The 27,154-nt window shown below is 26.7% G+C and overlaps 1 protein-coding gene across 1 annotated transcript in view; it reads right to left on the reverse strand.

Moving 5' to 3' along the window:
* LOC113550695 (semaphorin-1A) overlaps window positions 1-15,192 on the reverse strand; it is a 166,314-nt gene extending 151,122 nt beyond the window's left edge. Inside the window, exon 1 of the mRNA XM_026952695.1 lies at window positions 14,988-15,192. The gene's annotated coding sequence lies outside the window, so the exon portion shown is untranslated. The remainder of the gene's footprint in view (window positions 1-14,987) is intronic.
* Between the last annotated feature and the right edge of the window lie 11,962 nt (window positions 15,193-27,154).

Here is a 27,154-nt window from a genome sequence, read left to right on the forward strand (position 1 = left end):
TATACTCTATTTGTGATCTTCCCCTACAATTTTTACCTTCTACGCACCCTTCTATAATGCGAGCCATGAAGCCATGAAGTTATGAATAATAAATACATACTTCAGTCAGAAATAAATTTATAGTTTATAACAACTGTCAAACACAATATATTAATTTATTTTAATAATAATTAGGTCACAGCTCAAAAGACAATATATTGTTTTAAAAAAATAACTGAATCATCACTCATCAGTTAACAACATAAAAAAAAATATATAAATCTTTATTTATGATCAATAAATAATCTTTATGTCGATATAAATTCGCAAACTATTAAACATACAATCATACATTTTATTTTCCTTGATAATTTATTATAAATTAATTTATTTTTGAATTATTAATACATGATAATATTTGTTCAACTTTAAAAATATAAAACATAGCTTTGGTTAAAAAAAACCATTTATCATAATATATTCATAACATAACTTCAATAACCTTTTAGCCTCTACTACACTACCTATTTCATTAGTTATGAACAACCAAATGGTCTGCCAATGATGAATGAAGTACATACATATATTATACGTATTATTATAATAAATTACAAATTACAATTTATAGAACTATATTAAAAACAAAATGTTTGTTAAATATAATTTAAGTAGATTTTAAATAGTTCATAAACTTATAATATAATAAATAATAGTCAACAGTAAATGAAAATGAAAATCAATAGAACTGGATGAACAGATGATAAAATCAAAATATGATTTTACTTTTACAATTTATATAAAAATTACCCATGTGTTAAAGAAACAAAACTATTGAAGTATAAAAATATGTTTAACATATCAGCCAAACTCTTAAAATAAAACTAAAAGAAATTGAATCATTGAACCACGAATTCACTTATCTAAAAGTATGCTTAATTTGGATACATTTATAAATGAAAAATATTATTAATCACGTCAATATGCAAACAGCAAAAATGTACAACGCATTATAAATTATAATTTAAAACATAAAAAAATAATATATAATAATATACACATAATATATGTCACACTTGTTCGATCGTTTACTAGAAATGGCAAGGGATTAAAAAGTCCAATCATAAAAAAATTGGATAAAAAGTAAAATATTAGGATACACACACATTTATAACCTAGGTAAACTATTCATTTATATCCTTAACTATAAATATATAGTTATTAAAGACCCGTCAATTTTGTTATTCAAATCTTAAAATCATACAATTCAAATGGCTTGTATTGAGCATAACAATTTATAATACATAGAAATATTTATTAATAGTTTTATTCAAAATATCATTGCTTAAATTATTTAATTTAACTCAAGCTGTGAATGTAATTTACTATAAAGCCTTAAAAAATGCATTTAAAATATCTAAAAATACAGTATAATATGTAATAAAAAAGAAAAAATGTAAAAAAATAATTTTCTATTAAGAAAACTATCTTTTACGATAAGTTAAAAAAAATTTACAGCCCTATAATTACAACAAAATAAAATTTATTTATAAAGCCATTTATAATACCTATACTTCAAACATATCATCTATACAATTTGAAAATATATTAAATAGGTATAATATATATATTTATATATATTTTTTTTTTTACTTCAATCAATGTATGCGTAGCAATTGCTTACACAATAATACTATCTTATTAGGAGAAAATATTAATGAAAAATACATTTTTATAATAATGATGGTCTGTGGACAAATATTTTCCGAATCCTAACCATTCTAAATGGCGTTCAGTATCGGTTTTGTTCGTTATCACACATCCCACTTTATTTTATATCTATTAGTTTAGACTTTAATTTTTTTATTATTTTTAACGTATACTCATATCAAATTCTAAAACACTAATGATTCCAAGAATTTCAAGTAAAATATAGAAATCACGATATATTTTTAATGAGGTGTTCTTGACAATATCCCAAGAGTCCTTACATTTATTACGAGTGAACTACAAAATGTCAAAGACGATATCGACGAAATTATGTATTATTATCTCATAAAGAAAATACAATTTTTTTTAAGTATATCCAATAAGTAATAATTATTGTTTATTGCAGGGGTAAGGAAATTGCAATTCTCGTATCAGACGTAAAATTTTGAATTAATTTAAGAAATATTTATCTATTTGAAAAAGTTAGAAAATTATTAATTACAATTAATATAAAAAAAATGTATAAGTGCCTAAAATGTTCTAAATATTTTGAAAAATGCATGGTGTTTATAAAATATTAATATAAATATTCAGTGAGCGATTTAAGTCTTTATAGTTATTAATTTTTTTAAATTAAAATATCAAAAAAAAATCTATACTGTTAAAAACTAGTTTTGCGAGAAAAATTTTAGTTTTTCCTAATATTTTTTTTTTTTTTTTTTTTTGTTATTCCCGATTATTATTAAAAATACTAGGAATTTTTTACTTTTTATTAGAAGTATTTCAATCCTTCAACTACAATGGTTCTTAAATATTAATTACTATATTATTTATCTACTGTAATACTTGTATATATACATTTTCAATAACGTTCACTAAAAAATATTTTGTAAAAAAGAATTTTCTTAAAAGTCCTGAAATAGATCTTCAAATTCTTATGTTGAAAGATATACTTTTCACATTTCATTTTTGTTGCTATTTCTTTTTAACTATGGAAAATAATTAAAATTGTTTGTTCTCAAGTCTCTTTGAAAAATTTTAATCTTATTCTGAAAACTCAAAATGACTTGTTTCAGGTTAAAGCAATTAAATACGTCTTGTATCCACGTGTGATATACAAAAGACTCATTAGATTTAACGCGGATAATTGTTTTGAATAAAATATAATCCATGATCATACAATAATGTTATTATCTCGTTTTATTTGTCTATTAGTATCAAACTCTTATTACAGTCATTAAAGGTTATTTGACAACTATACAAATTGCATATTACCGAATCAAAAATTCACCTATCCGAACAATTAATACAAATTAAGTAGTTAAGTTTAGAATGTTAAGTAAAAAAAAACCAAAACAATTAAATAAATCTTAAATTAATATACATTTTTGTTTTCTTCTTTAATAAAATTGTCAGATAGCACTTACCACGTATATATAACAAATAATTAGTGATACTTTATATTACTATAAATGTAACTAGATGAACTAACACTAAAAATGAAGATGTAAGATCCTATCACACAATTTGCCAAGAATATTATTCATTTCACTGCAGCTTTACATAGATATTTTTCAAAATAAATTTCATTGTACTTATAGTTAATGTACCTATATAAATTTAACTTCTTTTAAGTTTGTACATACTCAATTCAAAAATAAGAATTTGTGAAAAAATACTATTCGAGTGATCAAGGTAGTATATAAAATTGACATTAAAGACACGTACAATAAATAAAATAAAAGGCTAGATTTTAACACTATTTATGATAATAATAATGAAGACAATAAATCACAACAAACATGATTATACCAATAATTATATTTAATTATATATATATATTATATAACTACTAAAATAGCTTATACAAATCTTAATTTTAAATACATTCTTAAAGTGAAAAATAAAAATAGGTAAAAAAGTAGAATCTTCTAAAAATAAAAATTCTCAATTCTTATCAACATTTAGTTATCACTCAGTTTAAAAACTTTATCCGATACTTCAATATTGACATTTTTAAATTTATACGTATTCCAATATTCGTTATAAGTTATAGCTATAATTTCAAATACATTGGGAAAGTGTCTTTGATTCTCAAACTTTGGTCAACAACAATTCTGTGCGTAATGCACATATGTACTTTATAGCTTTGGCACAGTTCACATTAATAATGCCATAGCAGTTTGGTTAAACACGTCCAATTAGCCTACGCTCAGAGGTCTCGCCGGTATTTTCTGTTCACTGATAAAGGCAACTGAAAAGTAGGAAGGCAAGGTTTAGAACTGCAAAACTTTTGTTAGAAAGTATACGCGCCGCAAAGCCGGATGATGGTGTAAAATGTTTTATGAAATATTTCGTCCATTCCGCTTGCACAGACCTGCTATCAGCGTTTTGAACAAAAAAGAAAACTTTTTAATTATCCAGTACTAATACTTTTGCTCTTTTAACTTCCAACACAATTATTCATTCAAGTTTACACACGCCATGCAAACACCCAATATTAGTTTCGGACTAGTTCTTATCTGACCATATAATAAAAGCGTATAGTTATTACTTATTACAAATAGTAGCAAAAATATTGTCTGGATTTACAAACACATGGTGATGAGTGTTAGTTTCACTTCGCACATAACTACATATTATAATTATGTAGTACTAGTAGATATATTATTACATTTAAAAATGTACTCTAAGCTGTATATCTATACGAAGTAACACATGTTTATAATTACTTAAATCCATACATTTACTGAGATTTTAAATTTTTCATATTTCATTGGTCTAGTTGGTTTTGTATACACTATAAAAAATCACAATAACTTCCTTTTAAAAATAACATTCATAAAAAGTATACATTATTTATTCGCTATACAATAGATTATTACTTAAGGAAAAATGTATCACAATACTGGTGTATTCAATTTGTATTTACATGCTATACTAATTTAAACTACAGTAGGAAAGTATAAATATCTAGTTTTAAACCACCAATAAAACCGTTTTCTGATAAATAATTGTGCAACACGATTTAATCGACCAAACTAAAGAGCATTATTATCCATGATCGGGCTTATTATAATGTCCACCCACCTCACCGGACCATATGTTGAATAAAAACACGTACCTACCTACAATGTTTACACGTCGTGACGAAACAATGACCTGTGTTTACCATCGTCCCTTATTATGAAAACGACTCTCCCTTTAGACCGGATAAAATATCCATAAACACGCCTTTTACAAGAGATTTCTCATCCGCAAAATTAAACGAATTGATGAATTTATTCATTGATCAACATCAAAATGATAATTACATAACTACATTATATTATAGATCATTTTTAATATAGTAATCATGATTATATATGGCTCATATAAATATTAGAATATAATAATTATTAATTGGACATTATAGTTGCTTTTCTACAAAAATGTATGAACATAAATAATAAATAATCTGATAAAAATATGTAACGACTATCACAAAAATTATACAATGTATTGTAAGAATTTTAAAAATAGATATAGATATTATATTACCTTAAAAACTATTTATCTACTTAATTAATTTACTAGTGGTAAAAATTAATTAAATTTTACAAAAAATAATGGAAATTCTGAACACGATTGAAATTATATATTATATATATTAGGTATATACAAAAAGAAATAAAACAGAATGTTTTCATGAAACTTCAATAACAATTTATAAACATGATTAAATAAACTTATGACCACTATACGTGACTATAACAAATGAAAACTCACAATGGATAGCAAAAAATTTATGGCGAGCTACTTATACTCGTAGGTAGGGTGTTATGATACATATAGTAATGAATTATACTATAATAAATTTGAAATCAGTTATAAGACATATTTTGAGAGTATTTGAAAAAATAAGTAAATAAAGAGATTTTTTTATATACCTTTAAAGTATAAATTCTATTGGAAAATTAATAAGTAATTTGATAAAAGGTGTATAATCAAAGTTCTAGCAAAAACTGTGAAGAACTTACATTATAATATAATAAATTTCAATCCTTCGAAAAATAAATATTAACAGTAAAAACTGAATTTTTTTTGAAATATAAGTTTGCAAATAAATAGATAAAAGTTAATACTTTATTTAATGTAATACCAAATTTAAATTGAATATGATTTTTGATTCTTCAGTATTTTGAAACTATTTTATCATTTGGTATTAAAATATCTATGTAGCTATAATATAATTCAAATTAACCACTGTATTGTTTAATAATCGTGTTATAATAGGTATGCTATACATGATCTACGTTTAATCATCTAATGTTTAAATTTAATTTTACTATAAACTATAAAATATACAAAATACTATATTCCAAAATAGAATATCCAGTTTTCGTTTGGTAACCTAACCTAACTGTAACAGTTTAAATAGATTCTTAGGGCAACTTCGACCTCGTGTGTTTGTGTATGTGGAGGGAGTCATGGTAATGAACAGCTGTAACTGTTAGTCGACATGCGCGGTATTCTCTTTTAAACAAAGTAAAGTATCTACTTCCTTAATTTTACAATAAGATTGTAATATACACTTCGCAATTATTATAAAAATATTCAAACAAAACATTACAATTTTCTTAATAAAACTGATCAGAAAAGCTTTTTTTTTAAACTTGACTTTTACAGTGAGATATGCGATCACTAAGAGCAACATTTAAAATTTTTATTTATAGAATTATAAAAATATGTTGTTAAAAGAAGAGGCTGTTAACGAGATGACAAAATTTAAAATTTTCCTTTAGCTATTTATATGTATAAATGTTTAAACGCTTATGGGTGATGTAATAATAATAATGAAACAATACGTAAGCACAACAAGCTTGTGCAATAACATTATAATATATCATGCTTCTATACAAGTTCACGTAGAAATAATGTGATGAACAATAAAAATAATGTGAAAATTAAAAATTCGACATATATGTAATATGTAAATTTTACACACGCATCGACGAGATGAACATCACGAGTTGCATAAATATTAATGTATTAAAAAGGGTAAGCAGGATTCAATGATGAATACATATGTATTGAGCATGTGTCTCGCTTCACTAAGCTCATAACAAGTCTCTTGTATTATAATTATCATCGCTTTACATTTTTGAAAGTAATGATAAATCATCAAATTAAAAAAACGATTATGATTTCAATTAAGATCGCAAATTTTGAGATGACTAAAACTTTTTTCACAGTTTACGTCTTTTGATAGATAATCTTTGGGGAAAAAACTAAAAAAATTTAAAAAAACTACTACCTCTTAAAAATAACATCAAAAAAAGGCTACCGTAATAAAATAGCTACATAACACTTTTGAAGCTATTTTATTGTCTTATGAGACGTGTCCACAGAAAATATAATTATTAAAACCATTATTTAAAAATAAAATAAAATACCAATATACTCATCATTTCGCTCGATATCTAAAATTATTGAAATCCTTGAAAAACTAATTTGTGCAATTTGCTATACAAGTATTTCAAACTATATACATATACATAAAAAATTCTTACAATATTAATACAAAAAATATCAAATCCCGTTAATAACTAATATTATTGTTTACTAATTTTGTCCATGAACTAAGCAACAAAATAAAAAATGACGAGATTTTTAAAATGTACTCTACTATAATCCAAAAAGAAATCAACAAAAATTGGCTTCATATCCAAGATTTAACTTATTATCAATCTCAAAAAACAAACACTTCAACCAAAAAGATTCCATCTGTAATTCAAAATCGCTCACCGATACATCAGGGCTAAAATAACTGTATGAAACTATAATAATTGTTTGAATACGTTTAAACGATTGAAAAACAAATAATAAGCATGACCTATAAATAGCTCTAAGCTGACAAATGATAAGTAAAATTATTCGCTACGAAAAACAACGAGAAACCTTATAATGTTGTATAGTTAAAAACTAAAAAATCACGTGCATATTAAGAGGCACCTTCACACCTAAGAAAATCATAGACAAGCACCACGAGAATAATTAAAGCGAGCAGAAGATCGTGATTTCTTAATATATTTTATGTATACACATTATTCTCAATATAGACATTGTGCGAGGATTCATGTTGAGATATCGAACAATGTAAGAATGATAAAATATACAGTTTATAATTAAATATAATAATAATAAATAATATAGTACCGGAGAGACACTATAGCTTATAAGGCAGTAATTTCATAATAAACGCAATAAATATATATTTTTTCTTTTATATCAGTTCATTAACCAGTTTAATGTTACGTTATTACAAAAGAAAATTGAATAAAAATAGTATAGTTTTTATTCTGGCAACTCGTCATCGGCATGGACGCATTTCATAACCGATCTACACTATATATTTTTTATATTTTTTTTTTTTTTTGTATTTCAAACCGTCTTCAACACAACGTCACCGTCGTCGTGGGCGCAGCGATGTTTGGACGGCGCGGATTCGACGACGACACGTGCGGCGGCGAATAGTCGCCGAAACAAACAGCCGAGAACAGCGGCGGCCGGACAGAACAGCCGCAGCGGTGGGCACGACGACGACGACGACAACGACGATGACGACGGAACAGCAGCGGCAGAGGAAACGGATGAAGAGAGCGAGAGAGCGAATGAGCGAGAGACGCGGAAATGGGTGATACAGGAATTGTCGCGGGGTGAGGGGTGGGGTGACCGCCGCCGCCCCGGTGAGTTGACCGCAATACGGGCGGAGAGGATGACGGCGCGCGCCCGAGAGGATCAATAGCCCGCACTGAGCGCATGCGTCATTCGGTCGGACACGTGCTGCCGACATGACCGCCCGCCCGCCCGCGCCGCCCGTACACACATCACGGTTAGGGCGCGGCGACGAATACGCATTAAAGCCCATAAATCGGTATACGGCGCATAGCGATTTAAACGACGTATTGTAATCGGTTTTAATTTGTATAATAATAATATAACGTCGGACACCGGGGCAGAGCACCACCGTCGTACGTCGTCGGTCCGGGCGAAAGCCGCGCGGACATGGTTTTATCGTCGCGTTTAATTCCAAACGATATAATCATTTCGTAATAATGTTTTACGAATATTAAACGACATCCGAATCGAAAAAACCGTGGCCAAGGGATAATAATGTCATGCTTAAAGTAAAACCTACCCCACCCCTCCACCCCCAGTTCACGTGTACCGACCCACTAACCCAACCCGCTTCCGCCACCAATCGCGCCATAGTCATCTTTTGTTATCCGCGCCACCCGACGGACGCTGTTTTTACGCGCGTACACACGTGTAACCGCACTAGCTGTGTGCGCGTCCGATAAAAAAAAATTATTATTTTAACCATTTTAAATTATACGAAAAATATCATGATAAAAATTACTCCGGAAACGCGTACAATGGATATCGTTAAATTATTTAGTCGGATACGCAACAAAAACCGTTTTTCGCAAACTTTCAATCTTACGCATATTTTTTAATCAAATAAAACCTCCATAAGACGTTGAAATGAAAACATAACATGCGTATACTGAAACACAACTGAACTACAGATAAATAATTAAACGAATGCTAAAAAATTATTTATTATTTATGGTTTTATGAATAATTGAATTATTTGAAAGTTATTTTTTATTTCAACACTAATATAAGGCATATTTTATCGTATTAAATTATTACAACGAATGCCGATAACTTTCTCATTCGTTTTATTATACTTTAATTTAGAAGCGTATACATAGGTATAATCCATAGAAAATATAAGTTCATGATTTAAATATATATTTTATTACATATTTAGTTCCTCCCAAAGATTCACTTAAATACTGGATAATGAAGTCTATATTACTCTAGTACCTTACCACTTTAAATTGCTAAATATTTATGGGCTATACAGCCCTTTAAGTAGATAATATCATCGAATATAGATTAAACATTAGACAATGATAATATACGTCATAATTATATCCATTAAAAATAAATCGCATAATAATGAAGATTAGCATTAAATTATGTTAAATCAAAACCAGAAGTCCTGTTATATTTTGTCAATTATCATATTATCTGCATTTATATTTAAAATACAGTAAACCTATTTTAAATCAAACAATAAACAATAATTAACTTAAATTTAAATAATTAAATTAGCTTTGACATTGAAAATTTAGGCAAATTACATCATTTTATACATAAAGCAATAAAGATAGTGAATCATTTAAAATTGAAAAGCTAAATTGAGTTTAAGAAATTTAGAACACATATCGTATAAACTTAATAGTTAACACATTTTATTAACTTCTGTCTATAGTTTAAAACGTTTAAATTTGAAACGATAATCACTTATTCGTTTCATCTTTATATTTTATGTTATAAACTATGTCTTTGATGAAATTACTGAACTGTTTAGGATATCTGGATATATCCTAATTCCTAATACATTAATGAATTGTACAATGATGAACGAAGTATATTATTTACCTAAATTGATAAAAATCGTAGTTTCAACTACATAATATATATACATATTTGTTTTTATTTTTTCATACAATGTTAATTTTTTGATAAAAACTACAATGATTATTGAATAAACTATATTTTCATAATTACAAGTTATAGTGTGACAAGAAACTTCTATCTTAAAAATATATTCATAAATATACATTTTTTTAAATAAATAAATAATACAATACACTATATTAAAATATTAATGTGTTGAGAAAACTGCACATTACAAGGTTCTTTTTATAATGTCCAGACTCCAGACTTTTACTAGATGGTTGGGTAATAAAGTATAAAGTTTCCAAAGACCCCATCACTTAAAAAAGTTTAAAAAACCGTGAAACAACCTACATTATAAAAAAAAAAAAAATACCATATAGGCTCTTTATTATATGTTGATGTTCCTGGTACTCCAGTAATACGAACTCTAATCTGATTACAATAACCGTATACCAATTGTATGTTAACTAATAACGTCCCTGAAGGGCTTTAAATTGTGGCGAAGTGTATAAACGGGTAATCATATAAAAACTTATAACACACGACTAGACGAGACAGAAACAACAAGATAATAACAACTGCGATTATTGAGAATCTGAAATAATAATAGTATTATTATTTAGCAATAATGTGAAAAAATTCACACTACGCTGATAATATTAATTTATAAACCTTAATAAACAGAAAAAAATAATAATATTTACTAACTTTATTGCTCGAATTTCATAAATTATTAATTATTATATAGTTATATTAAATAAAATATCTTTTAAGTCCTAATTAGTAAAAATAAAAATAAACTATTTACCAACCTATAATTAGTTAACTAATAAATATATTAAATAAGATTATTCATACCAAAATATTTGGATAATTATTAACAAAATAAAAAAACATAAATTGATTCGCCATGCAAATGTCTGAGAAAAATAAAATGTACGTGAACAAAAGGCAAATATTTTGATAAAGGCTTATTTTCTTTCAAAATTGAATTAATGTTTACGTAATTTAAAAAACTAAAAGATAAAATATACTACTAACATTTTTATTTAATCATTAAATTTAACAAATTTTCTTATTAACCAAACAACACATCTAATAATAAATTACTTTACTTTTATTCCAAAATGCCTTATAAATTATTTAATAGAAGTAAATATTATCATTTTTTATTATTACATATAGGTGGTATATCTATGCGCCGTGGAAGCAATGCGAAAGCAGTTCCCACGGCATCGTCGGTTCAAAACTGAAAAAAGGTGGTATACCTATAAAAATTACAATCAAGAAACAGAAGCTTTGGAGTTTTAAAAACTCGTCTCACTGTGCTCACACCAGCAAATTGTTCTATGTAGTTTCAAGAAAACGGGAATGGTGATTTTCCGTCTATATAAACACAAACGTGACCAATAGGAAAATTAAGACACGTGTTTATTGCATCGAACTTATGACCGATTGATCTAGTAAAGCAATAAAGACACTAAAAAAATTATCAAATTTATCAAATTGATAATTATATCTCTAAAAAATTCTAAACATTAAAATACATTCATCACTCAATTCAGAATCTAAAATATAATTTAAAAATTGTTATATTTTAATTTATGGAGAAATTAAAACCAAAAATAAATAAATTGTGGCAAAGTTTATCTGAGGAACACTTAATGATAGGTTCAAATCCGTTTAGAGAATAATTTTTACTTCATTAGATCATTCAATAAATTTGATAGAATACACGTCTAAATTCCTATGTTGCGAGTGTGCTCGACAAAAAAGGAAAATTTTATGTACAATATCTCTTAAACTTTATAAACACAATTTATCAGCAACAAAAAATAATGTATCTACTTAAGTACTTTCTTATGCATTGTAAACTTGTACCATATCTACAAAATAAGAAATTTAAATTTTTCTCGGCGATAATATTGAAATTTGATAAAAAAATAGTTTAATCAAATTTAAATTTAATTTTTTTTGTATTTATATTATATAATAATATATATATATGTATTTATGTTAATTATAAAAATTTACAAGACGAAAAATACAACTGATTGTATAATTGAACATTGTACATTTGTACCTTCCTGATTATACAAATAAACTAGGTAAATAATATTATATTATACTGTTATTTAATATGAACCACCTAATCATTTTAAAACTTTCGAAATCCATCTAATTGTAAATATAACACAATATTGATTTCTGTATAATACAATATCTTATATTGTTACATAATATATGTATTCTGTAGGTATAAACAACAATGTTAATAATGGTTATTAATCATAATTTCATATCACAAAATATTACAAGTTATAATTATATATTATTCAGTGAATTAAACATGCAAAAATAAATACACTTCAAGTATACCAAAATTTCACAATTATAAATTCAAAATTTGTAAATAATACAAAATAATTTTATTTGAATAGATTTCAAAATAAAATAGCAACAAATAAAAAATAGAAATATTCGAAAAGTATTTACTTAAGCACTTATAAACAACCATAAACTAAAAATAAATGTTAAGCACAACAAAAAAAAAACATTCTAACGTAATCAATGAACTTTGGAAACCAGACATTAAACAACTAATATTTAAACTTGATACAATTTTTTATGGATCATAATGTCTTACGACGTTCAGAAACATTCAAACATTTTTATAACATGATGTCATAATGTATACGTTATAGAAACACGCGGAGGTATCTCACCCTTTATGATGTATTAAGACAGTCTTTTAAACCGGTTTTTAAAAACCTCTCCACCAACTATATTATATTTCAGTGTTACAGAATGTTTATAAAGTTATCACGTAATTATTAAACTCGAAACCATAATTTATAAATAAAATTACCTATTTGAATATTTTATTGAAAATACCAAGATAATTCAGTCTGCGTTTTAATAAAATAAGTAATAACCAAATATTACTTCCTAATTTTCTAGTCCCTTTTGATGCACTAGATGGAAGTTGCACACCAACAATGTTTATAAATGCGATTATTTATTCATAGAGTTCACAAGTAAAACCCTTTGTAGACAGCAAACTTTGAATAAATTACCTACACAGCGGAAGGAAAATACACAGGTGTCTCTGTAGAATACATCCAGATATCCACTTTCCATGCCGGATAAAGATACGTTGTCATTCTAAATAAAAATTTCAATGCATTATTGATACAATGTATGCATTATCATAATGCTTCAGAATGAATATACTTTGTGCAAAGAATATTATGCAATCAAATACTATACCCTTTACCATGTAAAATACGAAAATTGTTCCAATATTAATTCATACAGAAAGCCCGCAGAGACCTGGAAACACAGTATATAGATAGGTATGTACACGGTAACCAATCGAACATCCAAAGTAAAAAAATCTACATTGGAAGTTTAACAAAATTATCCCATTAACCGATCACTGGGGTCGATTCGTTTTGGTCGTACGGTCGCAATTATTGCCTATATTTAATCGTATAATACTGTATACACCAGTGACATACTGAAGAATGTATTTTTGTGACAATTGCCTCGAGTCTAAAATGGGTGAGTGCGTAAAATACATATTATGTGAAAAGAAAATAATCCATAGAACATAAAAATTCAAATTTCGGGTAGATGAATCCTTAATTTTTTTGTTTCACCTAAAATTTAAAAGTCGTTCAGCATGCCATTTGTGCACAGCGTGAAGGTACAATAATACCAATTATAATATACCCCCCTCGACTGTTGATGTTGCAAAAAACAGCAAACCGACGATCGGCGGGTGTCGAATATACATCCCGTAAACATGTTATGTTAATAATATGTTACTGAAACAATAAATGTCAGTTGGATTTGGATAACCAAACAAACGATGGAAAAAATATACGGTCTAGACATTGGTTTTTACGTCGTTTACATGTCCATCTAAAGACGACAACATCGTAGATCGTAACAATTCTGGTAACAATAATATTGTATAGGTAACGACCGTCGAAACAAACCGTCCACAAAGACAACGGAGACAACAATAATTAGTGCAGAGGACCTGTCGTAGCCTCGAAAAAACATAAAATATGCAAGCACCTATAAACCCAGAGATTTTATGCACTTTAACGTTTTTTTTTTTTTTCGACGGCGTACTAATAAATATAATAATAAATTAAATCTATAACAATAAACACGTTAAATAAGTCACGACTAAGTCCTTAGTCAGTACTTATGTACATTAAATACTCAATCGACCCGCCACACCGTCACTGCAGCAGTGCGTGAGGCTTTCAAATGGTAATCAAATGGTAAGAACTGAAAATAGTATTTATAAACGCAATTCAAATGAAAACGTCCGAAAATAACACAATTAAAAGAAATATGTCTCAAGAGGCAAAAAATCCCCTTAATTACATGTCTCAGAAAGTAAAAATAAACCTAAATATGCAAAAATATGCAACAAAAAATTTCAGATTTGGCTGTGCCGTAACATTAAACAGATTTGTTGCTAACTGCGCTCTTTTTACGATTACGAAAAACAACATATTTAATATGTAAACGGTTGAAGTTATCTGCCCTATTACCCCAACGACAATTAACATTAAAATAATATTGTTGTCACGCAATAAGACGACGACAACGACACTACAAGTCTACAATACTATTTAACACCTAAATCGGCGACGACTGTAATATTATTATTATCAACGAATCAACAAAACCCATCGGGCTCTCGCGTGTTCCAGAACGAGACATCGGCTGGTCATGGTATACAACTTAACTGCTACACTCACCATAACGTTATTTTTGTTATTGTTGTGATTATCGCTGGTGTTGATACCGTTAATCAGTATACGGGTGTGGAGCGTCGGCACAGGCGATACGACGGACGGACGAACGGTAAACGGGACGAACAACGCAAACGACTGGAGCAGCAGCAGCAGCTGACAGAGGCGACCGCGACCGACGACCGTAGACACAAAAACTCGTCAAAACACGCCGGCCGTTTATTTACATCACATCTGTTCCATTCTGTGTCCATCATTGGCACAACATTATTGATTAGCGGCACAGCCGACCGCCCAGTGCCGACCCGTGCACGGTATTTTCTGTGCGACCAAATAACCGTGCGCGACATCAAATACACACACACATCGCGTGCGCATTACATTGCTATTCAGGCCAGATGTTGGCGACGAGAAATGTGTACCAAAAGTGCAGTATCGAGTGCAATGGTTGACTTGACGAATATAAATATATATGCGGTACTGCGGTTGAAATAAAATAAACTAATCGCGAATTATTCTGCATACCAACATTCTCGCGATCACGTCTTCTACAAAATAACGTATAAAATCAATAAATATAAGTATAAACATTTGTTTATTTTACATATTAAATAACTTATATCGTTCCTTGTCCATCAAAGTATCAGACATTGACATCCTGCATAGTGAATACTGACTAAATATACATTACCTTATTGGGGAATGGGGAAAAGTCCTTAGAAAAAGACCTGACCATTATACCAAAATATATATAATAGCATAATACATCATTATTATTTCCAAATTATTGCGTGATCATAATCGTCATACTACTCATACTACTCTTGACGTTTATGGGAAGCGCGTTGCTAGTCACGCGACGAGGCGAGTTCGGCCGGGCCACGCTCGAATATTATTATTGTACGCGGAAAATAAAGTCAAGAGCTCGTCGTTGTACTTCCCTTATACATGTATACAGTTTGTTTGAACATGTTTTTAAAAAACAACAGTTCAAGAAATTAACGTGTTGTGAATATATTATTCAGATGGAAATGAGAACACGATACGACTACAACGACGTATATTTTTGAGTGTTATCTATAGGTTGTATAGTCTAAATACATCTAAGTGTCTGGATAAAGTATAAAGACATGCGAAATAAAATGAGCGCATGTCCGAAAATATGTTAGGTATTGTACGCAATATGAACATAAATGTCAGATGTCATATGACACCCACATGGCTACATCTTGCAGTAGATATATATAATAATGTTAAATTATAACAAAGTCAAAACTATAAAGTAAATATACCTACTTGCTTGTAAGTTAATTTATCCGATAATTTATTATACTAAACTAAACATAATATGTAAACAAACTGTTTATACCTGTTTCCGCGATAGGCTTTTATAGCATGTAAATAGGATTTAAAAAAATAATAATTATTAACTATAATTCGACTTTCAATATACCAACATAATTATTCATTTATGTATTCATCGGCCGATATATTATATCTATTACTATTTACTACATTTTTAAGTTGTTGTAGTAAAAAAAAATATTAAATGTATAAAAACAACCAATAAAATAATTAATAACTGTAAGCTTTAAAAACAAGCATAAATTTTATTATTCATTATTCGGCTACTATATTACTACATAACTGGATTAAAATTTCTAGAGCTGTGTGTAAGCACATTCACATTAATGGACTAGAATAAGACGTCTTTATCCCATTTAACAAATAAATTGCCTTTTTGAGTATTTATTTTTAAAAGTATCATGTTTTACATAAATTAATTTACAAGTACAATTTAGAATCTACAAATATACAAAACAGTTTAAATTTAAATGTATATTTTAAAAATATATAAATTACATATTAATAATTATGACGTCTACATTGTACTCTAAATAATTTTAAAAAAATATTAAATTCTACATTATTATATGAATAATGAATAAATAATTGTTATTATCATTTTTTTTTAATGTAATTTGGATTAAAACAAAACTTATTAAATAAAGTTAGTAAATTACATTTGTCAGCTATTTCTGTTACACTCGTATTCCTGTAACATTTAGCCCATTATTCATACAATACTACAATTTATTTACTGATACCTAATTATAATACAACTGATACGGATTTTGCTTAATGAACTCATCCTATGATACGTACACCTAGTACCATAAGTACCATAGGCACAATTCGAAGGAACTTTAATAAGCCTCAGGCCTCTTCGAAAAAGTATATACAAACCCAGTTATAAATTCTATATAAATAATAAATTTCTGTATGGAAGTAGTTTTTTATTTTAAACATAAATTACATTTTTACGAATTCAATAAATAGCCTTTTATATTTATACAAACAGTTTACAGTACAAATATCCACTATTTGGTCTCAGAGTTATATGATGATAAATATCAGGTATATATACTAATATACCATCATATGTTGATAACAATATGGTGCCAACTGACATTACATGCATAGATTTGTTTGACTTATAGCTACCAGTTAATGTTTGTTTATTATTTAAGGGTCTTCGTTTAGTAAATACTAAATAGCATATAACAACAATAAAGTAGGTTACCTATACCTAATTATTAAACATTATGCGATCCGTCATTATATTGATCAAGTTCAACTTATGGACAAATTTTTACTTGAAGTACAATATTATATGTGATGAAAGGGTTATGTAGAGAACTAAGGTTCCACTCGCCAATTAAAAATTGAAGTTGCGCCTGTGCTTAGACACAAAAATACAAAATGTGCTCAAACTTGTCAATGACAATATTAATGAAAGTTAACAACAAAATAAACAGGTAGTTAGTGACCCAACCCTCAGTTACTGGTAACTAATTAAAACCCGGTATATTATTTATGTACATCGTTCACACAAAAAAATGTATAATAATTTAATCCATAATATAAAAACGATGGATGAAATAGAATAGGAAACAGATAATAAGAAAAATGCTGTAAATGCATTTGATATAGATACTCAGTTGTTTTAAAATATCTAGGAAAATAAATAAATGTGTTGTTATACCTACACTACTGGGTATAGAACCATCTAGTAGTCTATTGGAAGGTGTATTCAATATCCACCAATCACTAAATTGTTTGGCGTTGACTTCAGTAAACAAAACGTCATAGGTATTGATATAATTAGTCAATTATCTATAGCCAATGCGTTTTAACATTATAGTTTGATTAGGATTAAATAATGATTGATCTACGTAATATGTTTATACGTATAATATTATATTACTACCTACGCGTTACTGTCTATTGTCTAAATATTTATTGCAGGCTGTAGCAATTAAATATTTTATTTTATTGTTGAATATCATATTAGTCATTACTCATTTTACTCAAATGTATTAAATCATAAACGTTGCTAACAAACCAAAATTCCTATTATTTTATTCATCTGTTCATCTGTAGTAAATTGAAATTTTAGACAATATACTAAGTGATTCTTTTATCGGAAAACACTCATTATTTCAAAATCCATTCAAATTTTTTAAAATATTTTTTTTTAATAATTTCCTGTCTAAATATAACAAAAAAATTTTTAAAAGAATAATATATTTTTATACATAAAAATCTAAATTAGGACGAATAGTTTATGAGTTATAAGTATTTAAAGTTTAATAGAGTAGTATACCAACATTTTGCGGGTATCCCCGTATTACACCACATCGCACACATAAACTTTAAATACTTATAACCAGGGTTGGGATTTTATATCACTTAAAATTGAAGGAATATGCACTGTATTATAACCTAAAATATCGCTAAATATACAATGAAAACAACAAAAGAATTAAGGAATTTTAAAATGTTCAACCGAAAACATAACTACACAACAATAGTATAATACGTGTACACTGTATGTTTGTATTAAAAATTAATATTGTATACAACACTTTTAACACTTGTTTAACAATATTGCGGCCGTAAATAACAAAAAACTTTATCAAAATCAACAGATAACAAAAGTTTAAAATTAAAACCAAATAATACAAAATAATAAACACCAATACTCGCGTCATATCAGTACGTCTGTTTAGTTGGATCTACATTATTTCCTTGTAAAATTAGAAAAAAAAGTCAAAAACACGTTTATTGAAATTATATTTCATTAAATATGACTAATTTAATTAAAAAACAAGTAAAAATAAAAAAAAACTAAAAAACTAGAAATAAAAAAAACTAAAACCTAAAAAATCCCGAAATGAACAAAAATAAAATGTTCAGTTTCAGTTCTATGAAACATAAAACATATTTTAAGCTTATTACTCTGCTATTTCTTAATCATTTCATAAAAAACATGCAAATACTATAAAATCCCTACCCTGCTTATAAATCATAAACTACTCGTCTGAATTTCGATTTCTATTTATCAAAATATTCTGAAAAATATTCTGCTTTAGAATATGAAACAAAAAATATATGTCATTTTGAACAATAAAAAATGTTATTTTATTTTGGCTATAAATTATACATTTTTTCAAAAACGTTAACATATTTTAAAATAATGAGCATTGTTTAATAAAACAATCACCTGTATACACATAGATAGAATATAACAATACGGATAATAGTTATTAAGTATGGGCCTTTTTTTATTTTTGAATTGGCTGTTAGTTGCAACTGAAGGATCTATAGTTCATTTTTCATTCATTTCTCTTAATTAATATGCTTTCTCAAAATAGCAAAATAGCAGGTACTCGTCATTTATTTTAAGATCATTCCAGTATTCCACCAAACATACTATGTCATAATACACATCGCTATTATAACTGCTATTATTCAACGTCCATTATTACCAACGCCATCTCTCTCCACGCCCCTTTTATTCAAACTTCTCTGAACGACGCCTTTCTTAGTACCTATATAATATTAATACAACAAGTTATAGTGAAGTCCCAGGTGAGACATCCTTGTTAGCTATCTTAGTTACTAACTTGTATTTAAGAAGAAGTTTTATAAATAATAAATATAAAAAAAATGTATGTTATTTAAAACTATAAAACATGCAATAGTCAACAGTAATCCTATAATTGTCAATCTAACCTCTTAAACACTAAAACAATATATACCTATTGGCTATTTGCAGTAACCTCACTAGTGACCAAAATGATGATCTTAAAGCGGATATAATTTACTTGTACCTAACTTAAACTTCTGTAAATAAATTGAATAATACATACTAAATTTATATTTTATATGATGTTAACTAATATAACAATTTTTATTATACAATATATTCATATATCACACATATTTATCATTTTTACAAATAACTTTGTAAATTAAATTTTTAAAAAACGGAATAATAGACGGTTTGGGCAATTTATTATTGTAGAATCTCGGACGTATATCTCCCAGACCTGCCGTCCCAATGACCAAATCATAAAGAACCAAAATAAATATCAATTTAAAAATATGTAACACATAACATAAGATCTATAAACATTTTACATTAAAATATTTTCGTTTTGACATAAAACATAATATAGGTAGGTACTCAAAAATTATACTGACCTGTGGCACAGAATATTTTTTAAACACACGGACACGGAATACGAATATGTTTTGTGTGTTTGGCATTTACTATATTTACACACCACATAACAATAACCGAGATACATCGTATATGAAACCTAACGCCTGACACATTACTGAATACTGCTGCAGATGACTCCGACGTGATAGAAATAACTAATGAAATATTATTTATCCGACATGAATCAGCTGCATATCATTTTTATATTTTATATAATACTATACATTTTAAAAGCAAATTGTGTTGTAATTATAAAAATGTAGGCAAATGAGGTACCGCTCTACAGCCAGTACACTAGGTGTGGGATGGGTCACTGTTGTGGGTGTGTTAAATTCAATGATATTATTATATTATTGTAAGCGAAAACAATTCTGTGTAAAAAAAGTCTGTCGTCATTAAGCCTATGTTACTAACTACTAAGTAAATTTTATAATATGTTGTTTTGATAAAGCTATTTAAGTCATTTATTTTTAATTATTGATAAAATTTTTTTCGAAAATATCGCATTTACTATATTTTTAATGTTTAATTATTTTAATAATATATAATATATTATATTTATATCATATTGTATCAACTTATATAACTTAAAATCTAACCTAACAGTAAAAATTAGTTTATTTAGTATTAATAGATAATATCTTGAGATAAATTAAACATTTTATTGCGAATATTAAAGTTAATAATACTATATAATATATGTAAAACGTTTTCCACGAATAATATTTTTAATTCATAACAAAATAATTAACATTGTTATTCATAATTTAAATAAGTAATTTTTTTCAAATTTGAACTTAAAATGTTTATAAAAAATAATTGCCTTTATATATTTTTTAGATTTTATTGCTTTAGTAAGTATATAATAATTACAAGAAATATGATATTACATTTATTTTTAAACCTTAGATATAAAAATTGAAGATTTTTATAAATTTTTATTACAAAACACTTGTAGTTTCAAAAATGTTGACTCATCGAATATTTTTAAATTGACATTTTATAGAAGAAAAACTAAAAAAAAACCGAAAAATTCTCATATCTATAAATAACTTTTAAAAGTATCAAAAATTCAAAATATTTTTAAAACTATACCATAAACATTAAACACTATAAACATTTGCTGAAAAATGCAAGTTAGTTATTCGTTTTTAAATTAGACCAAAAATAAAATCGTTCAATGAGGAGAAATATAGTTATTATGGATAATATACAATGTCGTTAAAATTTTAGCTTCAAACGGCCACAAAAATTTAATTTGACATTATGGTAGATATTTTTATATAATATAAGTTGAAAAACGTTTAAAGAACCATGTATTACATTTTTAAATCGTAGTTATAAACAAACAGTTTTTTTATAAATTTATAAGTATAAAATAATTTGTAATTTTCAAGATTTTGATAAATTTTAATCTAACTCTAATTACTTATAAAAACCATTTTGATTATAAATGTTTGATATATTTTAATTAGGATATGAACCAGTTTTAGGAACTCTATATTATATTAAATTTTCAAACATTTTTTTACCGTCAGTTATAAAAAAAAATTTTAATTTAAATGTCTATAATTAACTAAAAAGGTGTCGAAATATTTTTATAATTTTATTTTACCATAGATATAAAATAATTATATAAACACTTGGTGAAATTTTCAAATTTCTGTGGTTATTAGTTTTTTAATTATTATTATAAAATTAAGATATCAATTTGTCAAAAACTGGTTTAGCGTAAAAATTCCCGTTTTTACTTAATGGTTTTTGTTTTTCTAATTAAAAAAAAAGTACTAAGAATTTTTTACTTACACCCTGAAATAACAACCAGATTTGATTTCCTATCAGAAACCACCTTCAAAAATATATATATATAGATCCATTATTATAGAAAACAATATTATTTTAAATAAGTAGAAAATGTTTTCTACGACTATTATAATGATCTATAATTTATAAATATAAATCTATTAACAAAAGTATCTAGTATCTGACAAGTTTTTTTTTATCAATTAGTTATATAATTTTAAATATATATTTTTTAATTTAATATAGAGTATAAATGTAAAATAATTTGGTTAATTCTTGTACAGAATTTAGCAAGAAAATATATGCGTATTCATTTTTTTAGTATTCTATATATTTTTTAAATATAAGATCACGTAACTGATACTTTACATCTTTTTTAAATTTTATTAATATATTTTAAAAACTTTTCAAGGCCATAATTTTTATATTAGAGATAATTAGGTAGGTGTCAAGTTGATGATTGATATTGTAAATGAAATATTTTTTATCGGAAATATTTGCTATACTTAATGAATTTTATCAGGATTCATAACAAAGTATGTTTGAATAATTATGTTAACTCTATAAACGTCTCACCTATATATATACATAAATATATTTAATGTATAGATAATAATATATTACATAATATTATGTACTATTAATGAGGTATTTAAAATTTCTATTATTCTATATTATATTATTGTGAATTCATATTAATTATATATCAATATCATATTATGTATAATTCAATAAATATAGCTATAAATATGTTTGTTTCATACTAACCATGTTTTATTCATTTACATCTAACAATAGAAATATATAATTTTTATGAAGAACCTACATAGTTTCAATCAGCTAACCAAATTAAATATAAGAATGTGCATAACAAATAGAGCCAAATTCCTGCATAAAAAAAAATGCCTATAAAGAAATATATCTACCCTTATATCAATACACTACGGTATATGTACATTTTTTTTCATTTTAAATCGACTACATGGGGGACACTGTATTTCGGGTACCTAAAGCCGAAAGGAATACGTTTTAAATGTTTCCCGACACGCACTCAGGCGTTTAAATAACGTCCACTAAATAATACATAATTATATATTTATATTATTGGTGGAGCATATTATATTTAATCGAACATCGATCAGCAATGCTAAACTTAAGGATAGACACGAAGACATTAGCATTCTCTCCCCTATCACCCCATACATGTGAATTAGTTCTCACAATATAACTCCTCAGAAGAAGTAAATATTTTTTTCTTATAGTACCCTATCAATAAGCTTAGTTATTTCTATGAATTATTATTCTCTACCAGAGTCAGATTCAAAAGCTAACATATTTATAATAAAATACAATGCACAATACTTATGTCATACACTGCTACTTGGGTATGTTTAATGCAATATATTCTGTATTCACAATATTCTATATATATTTCTATAATACCTTCCTCGTAATAAATATTATTTTTTTAAATATATATCAATATAAACATTACGCGGCATTATAGATAGGCAATTTAGCTACACTACGGCTATAGGTCAATTCTTTTTATCTATTCAACCGAACATAATCAGTTCGATAAGGAAACTCAATCTCTGGTTACTTCCCAATTTTTCTCAACATTCCTCGAGTAAAATGACTTGTCATCCAATTTATTAAATATGTACACATTAGATATTCTTATCTAAGAAGCATCTAGACTAGCATCCAGACTCCGTTCAAACATAAATATCTTCAAAACTTGGGTAACTAGGTGCAAAACTCCAAAGAGTCAAGATACCTACTACATCTCGGTGTTGTTATTATTAGAATATTATGTTTTTATTAATCATTATATTTACTCATTGTGTTAAAAATATAATCAGTATTTTTTTTCGTTATTATATTATTTACATGGGACCCAGGTTGTAAAATAACAAGTTTAAAAATATTTAAAATTCAATTGAAGTTTGGATTTTAGGGTCAGATTACAATTTTGAACTTAAAGAGAGCTTGAGTCCCTCCTGCGCCCTTCTTCTACTTGCGCCAGTGTTTAATAATAAATAGGTAATTCGTTTTCACCGCTCTATTAATACAAATAAGAGTACCAACCAAATTGTTTCAAATATTAGTCAATAACAATAACTAAAATATTAATAAAAAAGAAAGAAAAATTTAAATAGAAACATGGTTGAGGACAACTTATTACGGGTTTATTATTATTCATATTTATGAACTACGATAGGCGCTGAAATAGATATATTACCTCAAACCAAAAAGATACGTGAAGCAAAACTAACCATATTGAGAACATTTTACCTACCTCCTATCTGTGGATTGGATTCTCAGATCTTTATTCATTATAATATGACACTTCCAGACTTCACTATTGAAAATAAATAAACTTATATAGTCTATTAAAAATTAAATTTGAAATTATGTATAATTATTTTATTGTCTATCATAAAGTCAGCTCCAAGACTATTATCTTTCGATGCCTAGTAATCATTATTCAAATGATATCCAAGACCGGGATCGCAACACATATTTTTTCTACACATAAAAGTCAGTTAACTTTATTCGAGTTAAAAAAATATATTTACTTATACCATATACTACACAGTATTATATAACAAATGAATAACTTGTGTAACTATTAATTTAACGAATACACAATACAAATGTCTATGTAGACATTATAGAGTACAGATAATTCTGGACTATTAAAAACAATTAACTTCGACGATTCGGTATTCAAAAAAACAATTACCTATCTAGAATAACGCGTAGACATAATGTATAATTTATTGTTGTTGTGCCTAGTGATATTGATATAATAATATGTCAAAGACCATACTCGAGACGTAATCTCAATTTTGCAGTTATATTGTTGTTTCCTATTTATACAAGTCTTATACAGTTCATAAATAATGTTACTACACTTATATACATCTTATACTATGTATACGTACCTGTGTGTTTAGTTATAATCGTTGCATGATGGATGTTTATGCCATTCGTCTTGATTTAGATATGAACATATTAAATTATAATTCACAAAATTAGATGGTACATATTATATTGTACCTACTAGCTACTAAACACAATCCATAAAAAGTATAATACACATTGTCTAAGACAACCAATACCAATTTAACTATCTACCTACGCATTGTAAAATAAACATCATACAGAATGGGGCGAAACAGACAGTGCAGTTTTGAAAGGCTATTAAAAAAAAAACCACGCATCTTTCAAAAATTATATTTATTTAATTGTCTTCAGTAAATCATGCCGTTTTTTGTATTAAGTTTTTAAAATGACATCAGAAAGATGATGGCCACCAGCAGGTTAGGTGATGAATGCGATTTTTGTAGTTTTTGGCCGCATTTTGACACATTTTGACTGGTATAGTGGTATAGCGCCAATTTCCTCAATAATTCGCTCTTTGAGGTCTTCCAAGGCGTGAGGTCGATGTTTTAAAAATCTTTTCCTTCAGGTAGCCCCACAAGCAAAACCACAAATGCTCAAATCCGGTGAGCGCGCGGGCCACCCCACAGAGATTTTACATTATAACTAACTTGAGGCCATGTGAATAAAAACTGGAATTGTGCTAGTTGGATAATAGTGAATACCTAGTGACTTAATACTTAACTGACCAGCCCTGAATGATTTCTCATACAGGAATGAACAACACTCAACATGACAAGAAAGGTGTGGAAATCATCTAATATTAACAATTAAACATATTACGAATGATTGCCCAAGGAGGAAGTTCCATGGTGTAATACAAAAAATAATATAATAAACAACGAAAGCTCAATACTAGTTAAAGTGGGCACACTAATTATAATTTGTTGTGCAAACATAAAATATATTGTATTTTATTTTTATATTTATTTATTTTAATTGTTTACTGTACTGTTATTATCTTTTGTGATTTATATACGATAATAATAACAGTCAGGTTGCTTAGTACATAATATTATAATTTATTCTGCTAAGCATGGAACATTCAAGCACACAAATAAAAGTACTAATGTCTAATACATATATAAACATTTTAGTTCTAAATATCTAAAGAATATGGCTAAAAGAAATAATACTATTTATTCTTGACAATTTGATTCTACTGTTTACAATTGTACTAACTAAATACATATTTCCACTGCAGCTTAAAAATTAAGACAATTTTGTTATTATATATTAAATTATATTTTTGTTATTTTTGCTATCATTCTTAGTGTCTAAAAAAAAAAAACAATACGAAAACAAGGATAAGAAGAATCAGTAAATATGTGTCTATAATAGTACTTAATTGCTAATCAGTAATCACTAATCAGATAACTTTTAGAAAACAATTTAGTAAAATTGGGTCTCCAACAAAAAACGTTATATATTTTTTATACCTCACCTTACAATATAATGCCTTTTTAAAAATATCAAAAGTAAAATTTATAAATGTTAGATAGTTTTATTTAACTTATAAACTTCAAAATATTATGTTGATGCTATTTTTTATTTTAATTACTGATAAAATTATAACCTCATAAATATTTATTAATGTATAAATTAAAATTTATGTGTTAAGTTTGGTAAGTAGGTACTTAAATTTAAATTAATACATTTTAACACATATCATATAATTTACTCACACCCATACTCATAATTCATAATATTCATTTAATAATTTAGATATATTAGACAATATTTTTATTAAAATTATTTTAACAGAATAAAATATAGTCGCATAGATTCAGAACACTAAAAAATAAAAACCTTTAAAATTATTTTTTCATATAAATAAATCAGTTTAAAA

Source organism: Rhopalosiphum maidis, chromosome 1, assembly GCF_003676215.2.
Source record: "Rhopalosiphum maidis isolate BTI-1 chromosome 1, ASM367621v3, whole genome shotgun sequence".
NCBI lineage: Eukaryota > Metazoa > Arthropoda > Insecta > Hemiptera > Aphididae > Rhopalosiphum > Rhopalosiphum maidis.